This window comes from Prionailurus bengalensis, chromosome A1 (genome assembly GCF_016509475.1).
Source record: "Prionailurus bengalensis isolate Pbe53 chromosome A1, Fcat_Pben_1.1_paternal_pri, whole genome shotgun sequence".
NCBI lineage: Eukaryota > Metazoa > Chordata > Mammalia > Carnivora > Felidae > Prionailurus > Prionailurus bengalensis.
Genome location: NC_057343.1, coordinates 56699711 through 56711203, shown reverse-complemented (window position 1 = coordinate 56711203; position 11493 = coordinate 56699711). Strand labels below are relative to the sequence as shown.

The following is an 11493-nucleotide window of genomic DNA, read 5'->3' as shown; positions in this document are numbered from 1 at the left end:
TAGTGATCAACCTTCCATTTCAATTTTTCTTCTTTCTTTTCTTTTTTGTTCCCAATATTGATATTCAATTGATTCAGCACCATGCATTTAAAAGAAGGTGTGTGAACTGTGTGTGTGTGGTGTGTGTGTGTGTGTGTGTGTGTGTGTGTGTTTTCTTTTGTGTCATAATTGAATAGTCTTAGGTGAATACTTACAAAAGTAAGGTTCTGGTTGACCATGTATTTGATACTTTAGAACAATTTTATCAAACTAACTAGTATAATGAGGTTGGCTGATAATTGGGCTGGAATACATTGGAAAAGAAAAAAATGAACTCAGGGTTTTAAATTCTCAGTTCAAGCTCAGCAAATATGACCTAAAAATTTTTATATCTGAAGGAAGCCTTTATCCCCTGGAGCCCCAGAGCTGGGGTTTCTGAAAACCAAATCCAAAGTCTCATCATACAAGTGACTGAATTACAACCTAATTTGAAACCCCAACCATGCAGGGTATCATCTGTTAGATCAAGGGCATTGATTAGGAAAGAATGAGATTCTGAAAGCTGGAATAAGGACATTGGCAGATCCTGATGAACCTGGGGACACTGAACTTCTAAATTCTGCTGAGTCTCCTTTGCTGGTAGAAGCTGCTACTCCAGCCCAGTATGAATCCGTTAACCCTCTTCTACCTGAAGAACTTGTAATGGCCTCCCCTAAGGTAGGTGCCTAGCAAGACATGCAGATTTCCCTTCGGGACCTACCCTCACCACTCTTCTTTGCTTCTAGTCCTAAATATTAATAGACTCAAGTCTAAGAAGGTCCTAGAAAGTAAACTACCAAGATTGACTTTTGAAGAGGTGCACATAATTCAAAATAACTGCATGGCTTTTCTAAATTATAATAACATGTAGCTGTGGAACATATATAAGAATGGACATTAAGAATGATATGATGTCAGGAGGAACATAAAGTTTTATCAGGCTGAATTTATTAATATGGACCCACAAGTTATTTTAAAATACAAATAAAATAATCCCATTCCTTGAGCCCTCAAAGTTGTTTCACTGCACTTAGAAGAAAATCTAAAAAATTAGTTTTCCATTGCTTAAAACGGCTCTGTTAAGCCTCATTTTGTACCACTACCTATCTCTGTATTCCTTACTAATATGGTCCATATTCAATTTCTTGAACACAGCAAGCTGCCCCCTGACTAAATTTGCATAATCCCAAATTCTCTCCTCAACTACTTCCTGTTGTCAATGTCTCAGCATCAAAGTTAGAATAAACACACATTCCATCCACTGTTATCACTCCCTACAGTTTTATTTTCTTTTAAATAGTTATGATTATCATAAATGAAAGTACATTCATAAAGTCACTATCTGCATCTCTTTTAGAAAACCCCAGTACCCAAATTTAAAGTCCACGAGACAAGTAGCATAGTGCTTGACACAAATTTGCTGCTCAAAAAATATGGGTTTAAAAATGAGCACAACTTATACATGGAAGAATAACATGAAAACTCTAAAATATTTCATAATAGTTTCTTAAAATGTTATACATTTTATATGTTTCAAAACTCTGGATATTTATAATATACTGAACAAAATATTATAAAAATATTCACATTCACAAATAACATACCTACATTATGTAAACAATACAGGCAAATTCTTTTAGATGCAGAGGATAATATATTTTAGAATGGGATTAAAATGATTTCTTCAAATCACAACATCAGTAACTGTTTAACAAGCCCAACATTGGCCACCTTAACACATACTGACATACGCACAAACTTGCACAAGTCAGTTACTTAAAAATACTTTCTTTCGTAGAAAATATTGATTTATCTAGGTTTTTAGCTAGATTTAAGTAGTCCCCTTTTTTAATTTTAACGACTTTGTAGCATAGATTCAGACATCTATCTTTCCTAGGATACTGACACTTCCTTGAATCTTTGATAATTGCATATTAGACAGAAAAAAAGCATAATATAAAAACTGGACTAGATAGTTTTTTGAAATAATTACGTTTTCTAGGGGGCCCTGTTAAAAATAAACTTCAACAACAAAAAATAAAAACAATCGAACCAACCAAGGTTTTGTGGATAGTAAAAAGAGGAAGCAATGCTAAACAGCACCTTTTTTCACTAAAATACAATAAAAAAGATCATGGGTCACCACATTTGAATGGTCTGATATTGGAGATGTCCAAAGCACAAGCCTTGAGGGACCATTGCATATTAACCTGGGTAAAGCCAAGGGTGTAAATGAATGAAAGTAATTTTTTTATTTATGTCTGTATGAATTTACTTATTTGATAACTAAATTATGAGAAGCTCACAAGTTTAGAGCTATTGCCACTCTTACTAGCTTTGATCAAGTCAATATAAATAGGAAACTATGTAAGTGTCTACAATTATTGCCATATATGAGTGTGTGTGTGTGTGTGTGTGTGTGTGTATTCTAAACACAACACTAAACAGTATTAATTGGGGGCATTCAAAAAGCCCACCCACCTCATTACATGCTTTATTGCCAAAGAGGTGGCTTGAAACAAACAGAAACTTAAAAAGTAGTCTTCTTAAAAAATCAGAACTTCCAAGTTCTTTCTAAAACACAGAAGCTTGCATGTTTAACATTAAATTTATTATAGAGAAAATTTTCCAAAATAAGATGCATATTTTATTAAAATATTTAAAACATTTAAAGTTTTATTGAGGACCAGAAACTAAATCTAACATATCTATTCTCATAACATTTTCAGTTCTGACTCAATTGTTTAGCAATTGAAAATAATTCACTTTTGTCACTTAGTTTCTGTTAGTTGGGACCTCCAAGTCAAGGTATTGACTTGAAGTCTAGGACAACAAATAATGTTTCCCTAGAACCACCCAGAGCACCCATAACAGGTGGTTATGGAGTAGTACTTTAAAAATAGAATAATAAAATATCCAAATATTCTGATTGATTTACAAGCTATTGAATGACTAACTTGTGAACTATTATTAAAACACTGTTTATCATATTTGATGGGTACTAGTTACAAAGAAACTTATTTCAGATTTATTTAATCTGTGGGTTATTAACATTAGGATTAAGTCAGAGTGTATATCTCTTGATAGGTGATAGATGAAAGAAGAAAGAAAGAAAGAAAGAAAGAAAGAAAGAAAGAAAGAAAGAAAGAAAGAAAGAAGAAAGAAAGAGGAAATGTAGACAATGTCAAACCTTAAAAAGCCCATCACAGTAAATCTGGTATATTATAAATACTCTGATTGCAACAGTGCCAAGTGCAATGCAAACACTTTGCTGATTGATTGACTGAAGTGGGTCGAAGTATTTTTTGTTAAATAAAGAACATATTGATTTAATTATTAAAATTTGGTTTGGGGGCCCCCGGGTTGTTCAGTCAGTTAAGCATTAAATTCTTGATTTCAGCTCAGGTCATGATATCACGGTTTCATGAGTTCAAGCCCTGCTTTGGACTCTGCATGGAGCCTGATTGGGATATTCTCTCTCTCTCTCTCTCTCTCTCTCTCTCTCCCTCTCTCTCTCTCTCTCTCTCTCCTTCCCTCCCTCTCCCTCTTTCTCTCCCTTCTCGCTCTCCCCAATCATGCTCTCTCTGTCTCTCTCAGAATAAATAAATAAACCTAAAAAAATAAAAATAAATAAATAAAATTTTGTTTGTAGAAGAATTATCTGGGTAGGTATCAAGTCAGTGAGTCTCTGATGATCTGTAGACCTGTGCCTCTGATGCACGTCAAATTTTAGTGCCACTCAATTATAACGTCATTACCTATGCATGGTTTATTTCAACCTCCAGTGAGATACATTTAGAGTCAGATTTCTCTTTTTTCTCTGCCCAAAGTAAGAACTTGAAAAAAAATGAGTCACATATGATATCACTGAAGAGAAACAATTCCTTAGGAGTAAGTTAGATTATGGGGCGCCTGGGTGGCTCAGGTTAAGCGCCCAACTTCTGCTCAGGTCAGGATCTCATGGTTCGTGGGTTCAAGCCTCACGTAGGGCTCTATGCTGACAGATCAGAGCCTGGAGCCTGCTTCAAATTCTCAGTCTCCCTCTCTCTTTCTTCCCCTTCTCTGCTTGCATTCTGTCTCTCTCTGTCTCTCAAAAATGAATAGACATTAAAAAAATTTTTTTTAACGAAGTTAGATTTTCACATGACACCAGTATTCAGAAATGGTTTGTTACTAAACACTCATAAAATTTTTGTTTAGGAAAAAAAATCCTTATCTGGAAGAATCCACAGAGTCAATAAATTTACATTATATGAGTTTGAATACAAACTTAAATCCAAAAAGAACTGCATGCTTACTAATGTTGCACTAGAAGATCTGAACTAAAATAGGGTTGATGAAAAAAAAACCACAAGTAATTTAAAAGCTGTTTTGACTACGACTTGTCTACAGATAAACTTGAAAAAGAAGACCTTTCAGTTATTCTATGCATGACATTTTCCGGTAGTGGAAGGTGTCAATAGAATTATGACTATAATAATTTAGAACTCTGGTAAGATCATGTTCCTTTAAAGAGGGTCTTCAAACAGCAATTGGAAAAAGGAGAATTATTAAAGAGTGTACACCTGAGCATTCAGTTCAGTTCAGGTATAACAATAATTCCTCCTATGTAAAATAATCAGTTAAATTGAGATTCCTTATGCAAACCAACCAACTAATCAACAACAATGGAGAGGATGACTGTAACTACTGCAAAACACTCATTAACCATAAGAATTAATTCCAAGGAGGAAAGCAGTAACTATTGCCTCCAAAAGAAAAGCATATAAAATTCTTTTTCAGAAAGAAAGGAAATTATTTCTTAATAACATCTAGAGATGTTTCCCCTTTCAGGAGAGTCAGACTTAATAAGTGAAGGAGAGAAAGAATATTTCTAGTTTCTCTGTATATAAAATGGCTCAGTTAAAAATAAAATGAAATAAAACGGCTCAGTTAAATACTACAAGTCAACACATGTCTTTTGATATTTTTGATTTTGTCTATTTTGAGGTACTAAAAGTAAAATTGAAGCAAAGGGCATGTATTTTAAAATAAACATCATTATTCAGTACTCAATTGATAAAGAAAAAACTAATTTGTTTCACCTTCAATATTATTTAATTCAGCAAGCATTGATTTTTCTGTGCTGTACAAATCTGGATCCTTGGTGTTACCAGAGGTACGAAAATGAATAACATGTAGTCCCTAGCTTCAATGAGCTCATAGTCTATTGAATAAAACAGATTCATAAACTGCCATACAAAATATCAAGTAGTAATTTTATAAAAATGGAATAAGGCTCTAAAACTTTAGCAGGTGTCAGAATTATCTGGAGGTATTGTCAAAACATAGACTGATTGGTCTCGCTCTCAGAAATTCTGATTTAGTAGGTGTAGTATAAGGCCTGGATAATTTCAATTTCTAACATTGTCCCAAATTATACTTATGTTGCTGATCTTGGAATGATACTTCTAAAATCACTGCTTTAAGACTATGACAGACCGAAATATTTATTTTTACTTTTAGTTGTTCAACAAAGGAAGAATTCTCAGGAGACATGAACTTGCTGTTTGATAACTCATTTAAATTTGATAGGAGGATGAAAACATAAATAATTATATGGAAAGGAAATAAATTAAGGCCATAAATAAGATAGAATATTGGATTATGTGTAGACGAGTGGTTAGACTATGAACAGATGTATTTGACTACTAGTAAGGAGAGATACGCAACGTAGATTTACTGAACATTTATATATGACTAGATAAATAAAATCTGTGTGTAATAAAACAGGCTACACAACCAGAATAGCTAAAATTAAATAATATCAACTTATGATGATTATTGGTTGTAACCGAAACTTTTATTTCTATTGTATAAAATATTACATTATTTTTGGAAAATGCTTTACCATTTTTTATAATATTAACCATACACTCAGACTATGATTCATCCATTTTACTCCTAGATATAGTGCCAAGAGTAATGAAAACACATGCTGACAAAAAGACAAATACATTAATGTTCAAGGAAGATTGAATTAGATTAGTCTAAATGACTAATCTAAAATGACACAAAATCTTTCAATGAGTGAATGAGCAAAGAAAATGACCTGCATATACAAATATGGGTGAATCTCAAAAACATACTGAGTGAAAAAAGGCAAATGCAAAAGAGTACTTAATAGAGAATTCCATTTTTTTTTCGGTTCTAGCAATAAAGCTAATCTATGATGGTTGAAACCATATCGTTGTTTTTCCAGAATCTGGGGTGAGAATAAGTGAATAGAAGTATGCATAAGGAAATTTTCTGGGTTATGGAAATATTCCATTACTTGATTAGATGGTCACAGAAGTAATCTAACTAAGATGCAACAGACAGGGTTTATTGAATGACTGGGTATTGTTGGTAATGGTGGAAAAGAAAAAAAAATATGGTGACATATTTTAAGCCTAGATAAATGAATGTATGATGATGGTAGTAAGTGAAATAGAAAAACAACAATAGAAAAGTAGCATTTATAGGTATATTAATTTTCTATGGTTGTGTAATAAATTACCATAATTGTAGTAGTTTAAAACACACATTTATTATTTCACAGTTTCTGTAATTCAGGAGTCCAGGCAAGACCACTGGTTGTCTCCTTCAGGGCTCACAAGGCTGCCATCGAGGCATCAGACAGACTGCCTTCTTATTTAGAGGCTTCACTGACGAAAAATCCCCCTCTAAGCTTTCTCAAGTTGTTTGAAGAATTTATTTTCTCATTGCTATAACACATATGGCAGCTTGCTACTGCAAGACAAGTAATGGGAAGAGACAGGGAGAAGGAGATGGGAAGCAAGTGAGAGAGCAAGAGCCGGACAGAGAGATGCTAGTCGGATGAGTACCACAATCACAGCAATATTTTGAAATCATGTAAATATAATCGTAAGCATCTTACCACCTTTGCAATATTTCATTGTTTAGAGCAAGTCACATGTCTTCCTGCTCTGAAGGGGAAGGATTATACAGGAGTGTGAATACCAGGATACAAAAATCATGGAGGTCACCTTAAAGTCTCTCCTCCACCGTAAAGTAAATAAAAGTTATTTTACATTTGTTGAATTTGTGATTCTTTCCTGTGTCTACGTCAATAACATAGTTGAAACAGTTTTCCTTGGCAAGATGGTGGAGTACATCTTGACTATTCACATCACACACATTTTTGGATTGACATCTAATTTTTCTGTTGAGTTTCTCTCCATAAGAGATGTATAATGAAAAAAAAATTACAAGGGAATTTGTATCTTTTTAGTGATATCAACATGATACACTTTGCTACCAATATGTACAAAAACCTTTATTCTGGTGATATTCTGCATGCTTTGAGAGAAAAAAGAGCCACAGTTGTTGCATGACTGAAATAGCTTCAGGCAGAAATGGAACCAATTGTGAAGACATTTGAAGATCCAGAAACTACAAGGCAGATGCAGTCAACCAGAGATGGGCAGATGCTGTTTAAGTACCTGGTGGGCAGGCATGGTTTTAGGTAGGAATATTTAGATATACTCTAGAGTTATGTAAAATCCAATATGAATATGGGAATTACTCTGGAGCACCAGAATATCTTTACTTCTTTAGAATGTTGGTTCCAGCAACAGCCAGAAATGTTTTGAGTTCACTCAGGGGAAAACTGGCCTCTGAAATCTTAATTCAGAGTAGGGATGCAGCTATGGAAGACCTTACATGGTTAAAAGAGACCATAGGTAATAATTCTGAGTTTTCCACTTCGGTATCTTCAGCAGCAAACAAGGTTCATCCATTGTCCTCTGTATTCTTCAACTAATCAAGGGGCATGATAACATTATTGATCTCTTCTTTTGCCATCCATCATATCTTAATGCAATTTAGATGATATGCCCACATATTCCTCACTATTAGGCTACAGGCATCATAACGAACAAAGATGTTCAAAAATGCCAGCAGCTGCTAAAAGATCTGGTTAAAGTTATTGAACACAGTCTTACACATATAAAGACCCAGTTACAGAATTTCTTGAATGCTTTTATGTTAACTTTGACTTTGATGGAGCTCAGAAAATTCCACATACTGAGGGAATGTGAATCAGTACTTGTGAATGACTTCTAGGTAGCTTAAGGATTTCGCTGAAAATCATTGACTCTTCATATTTGAGACTTTTTGTTGCATTCACCTGTGTATCCGCACTCACATGTTGGCAGACAAACTGAACATGAAAGGTGGATTGTCAATGTGACGAGAAATGCAGGACTGGCTGCCAAGACTGATTCTAAACTAGGTCATGTGGTTATAGGTAAGAATGCAGCTTCATGCTATCAGCAAGTGATTAAAAAGACCAAAAACCTTTCATTTAAAAGCCAGAGATTTTGGCTATGAGAAGAAACTTCATCAGAAAAGTAGGTCAGAGGCTTCTAACTGGGCAACTGAGGACTCTGACTTCTACTGAAGAACTGTATAAAGATAAAATGAAAACAAACTATAAAATAAAGACAAAATAATAAAACCACTATATAAAGGGTGGCATACATTGTAGAAACAACATATTGAGCATAAATTTGGGGAAATTTGAATAAAATTGGCCGTGTTTCATTAAAAAAATAAGGTAGTAGAAAATGTATTATGATTTGTGGTTATTTAAGACTACAAATATTACATTACATTTAAATAGCATGTTGATAACTGTTCAGAGTTTTTATTGAGTTTCTGGGATATAAAAGAAAATGGCTTAATGACAATTTCTCTACTTTGGAATAACCTAAGTTGATTTTTTTTTAGTATGATCCAGGCAAGGAGAGGAATATATTTGCCCATTTAGATCAATTGGACTATGAAGTTTAAAAAATAATCTTCAGGAAACATGATGAGAGATATTTTTAAACTGCAAAGCTATGCATTAGCATAAAACAAGAGCAAGGAAGCAAGGATAAATGTCATTTCTGCAACCAATGGAGTCACTGACCATATGCTCTCTTCCCAAATCCAAGGATAAGATAAATCATTGTCACAATGCTGATAATCAGTTCTGTCAGTCAATTCTCTAGCAATCTGTCTCAAATCCATAAAAAAGGAACATAGTTAAAAGGTGATTACTTGGCCCAAGATTAACCAGGCTGAAATCTAACAGGTAGGCAAGAACCTAGCAAACTCCCTAGCAGATTTAATGATAAGGGAAAATAAACTTTGTCGTGGGCCATTCAATTTGTGGAACTTTGGTGGGGACCTTAGGGAATATCAATAGCAATTTACCAAAAACAGAAGGCAAGGACAAACTAGCAATTATTGATGGGATAATAGTATTCTAGATGTATGAATAAAGCAACTCTAGGCAGATTCTGTAATAGTGAGTATGAACAAAAATGATACAAGAGTAATCATAGAAAAGATACTAGAAAATATTTATAAACCATTTAAAAATGAACTCAGCTAAAGCACAGATAAAAATCTGCTAAAGATTTTCTAGAGCATTAGTTACAACAAGAAATCTAATAGAAATGACCAACAATAGTGAGCAAGTTAAATTTCAAGTGTAATTTAACTCACTTTTAGTTGAAAATCTCATTGACTTAGAAAATACAATATTGTAGGTAAAGTATCTCTGAATTTATGGGAGGATTTTTAAGTAGGAGAACTAGATTAACATGAAAATATCTTCAGTTACTTAAGGAGTTGGGGAATATGAAGCAGTAACAACAGAGGGAACAGAGCCAATGTTGAGGCAGAGAACAGCTATACTACTCCATTAATTCAGGTTGGAGAGGACTTGTGGCTGGAAGCAGAGTTGGTTAGGTAATACATATCTCCCAGGTGAAGAGTTCCTTCAGCACTTTGAAATGTAAACAGAATTTCAATTGCCTATGTAAAGATGAAGTTTGCAGAGAATAATTTTTTATACCTTATATAGAATTCTCATTGGGATATATGAACCGCCAAAATTGTAAAATCTAAAACTCTGTTCAACTAAATTACATATTTTTAAAAGAATCCTTATACCTTTAAGAGCAAAGAGGACCCATAATATCTGAATGAAGCTTATGTGCTGAGGAATGACAAAAGTCTAGCCCTTGTTGCACATTTGCTGAAGAATAAGCCCAGGAAAACCGTTAACACATGGGATGATGTTTCAGAATACAAGATCTGAATTTCTCCTGGAGATACCTTTTTTTGTTGTAGGTAAAGGTCAGAAAATAAAAACCAAGGAATGACTGCCTATAGCTATTGAAAATAAAATATTTAAATGAGGAAAAAGTAAGCCTTTTTCTAATCATTAGTGATTGTGTAGGCAATTAGGAAAGCACCAAATTCTCACACTCAAATATAGTCTGACTAGACCATTCCTGAAGCTTTATAGGAATGGATTCCCCAGAGATTATTGCACATAGTGATTTTAGACAAAGACTTGTTAAAAAATTCATTGGATGGAATTAAACTGGCAATGAGGACTTTGTTCAAGAATATCACAGTAGAGGTCAAGAGTATTGCCATGAGACAGAGAGATTGAACTCAACTCCACTGATGCAAAAGACAGGAGGGTTTTTAAATGCTGGATGAGCCACTAGAAAAACTCTGGAGGATGTTAGGGGAGAGGGAGGTTGATCAAAATGCTTAGGCCATCTCTGTTCGCTAACTGGTACTAATCTAAATTTGGCTCCTACCCACTCTCAGAGACTGAGACATAGAAACTCTGTCTTTCCTGGGGATTACATTTCAAAGGGATGGCTTCCAGATCCTTGTGAAAAATATTCCTGGGTTTGTAAAACTGGAAAGACGCTGGAAGAAGATTTACATCTCAAAAAAGTAGAAAAAGAATTCACAATTGTAGTTTCTAAAGTAAAAAGAAGGAAAGGAAGGTCAGAGGCCGGTAGTCAGGAAGAAACCTATCTAAAGTTTACACAAGCTGAGGGGAATGTAAGGGTCTCCCAGTCAGACTCTTCTGTTGTTCAATACTTTCTCTGTATGACAGCTATACTCTCCACCAAAATAGCTTCAGTACTTACATGGAGATTTGAAATTAGTAGTATTTTCCTTTCACAGATTCTGTGGAAGATCTTAGACTGGGAGCTGCCACACTAAACACCGTTGCTGCAAAACGGAGAGCGCTGTGTTTCCACTTGCCACTTTCAATTTACTAAACCATTCAATTTTCTCTGAAGTAAAAAAAAAATGTGTATGCGCACATATTTGAAGGGCTTATTATAACACATATGCAGCTTGTGAAAATGTTTCTTCTAGAGTTTCAAGGCTTTTGCTGAATTGGCTGAATTTTGTATATTGCAGTAAAGCTAACTATTCTTTTGCTTACACTGCTGTAAATTTTGCTTATTGTTATGTATAATGTATGAAGAAGCACAAATGTACAATGTATCTTTTGCAGGAAGATTATGAACTAAATCAAAAGTATTTCCAACATAAATAATAAAGGAGAAAAGACAATTTACAATAGAACCAGAAAAGCTTAGACACACAAATAAAATTTCCAGA

General features: G+C 34.1%; 1 pseudogene; it reads left to right on the top strand.

Annotated features, from left to right (window-relative positions):
- Positions 1–7161: 7161 nt before the first annotated feature.
- Positions 7162–8461, top strand: LOC122467642 (annotated as a pseudogene).
- Positions 8462–11493: the final 3032 nt, after the last annotated feature.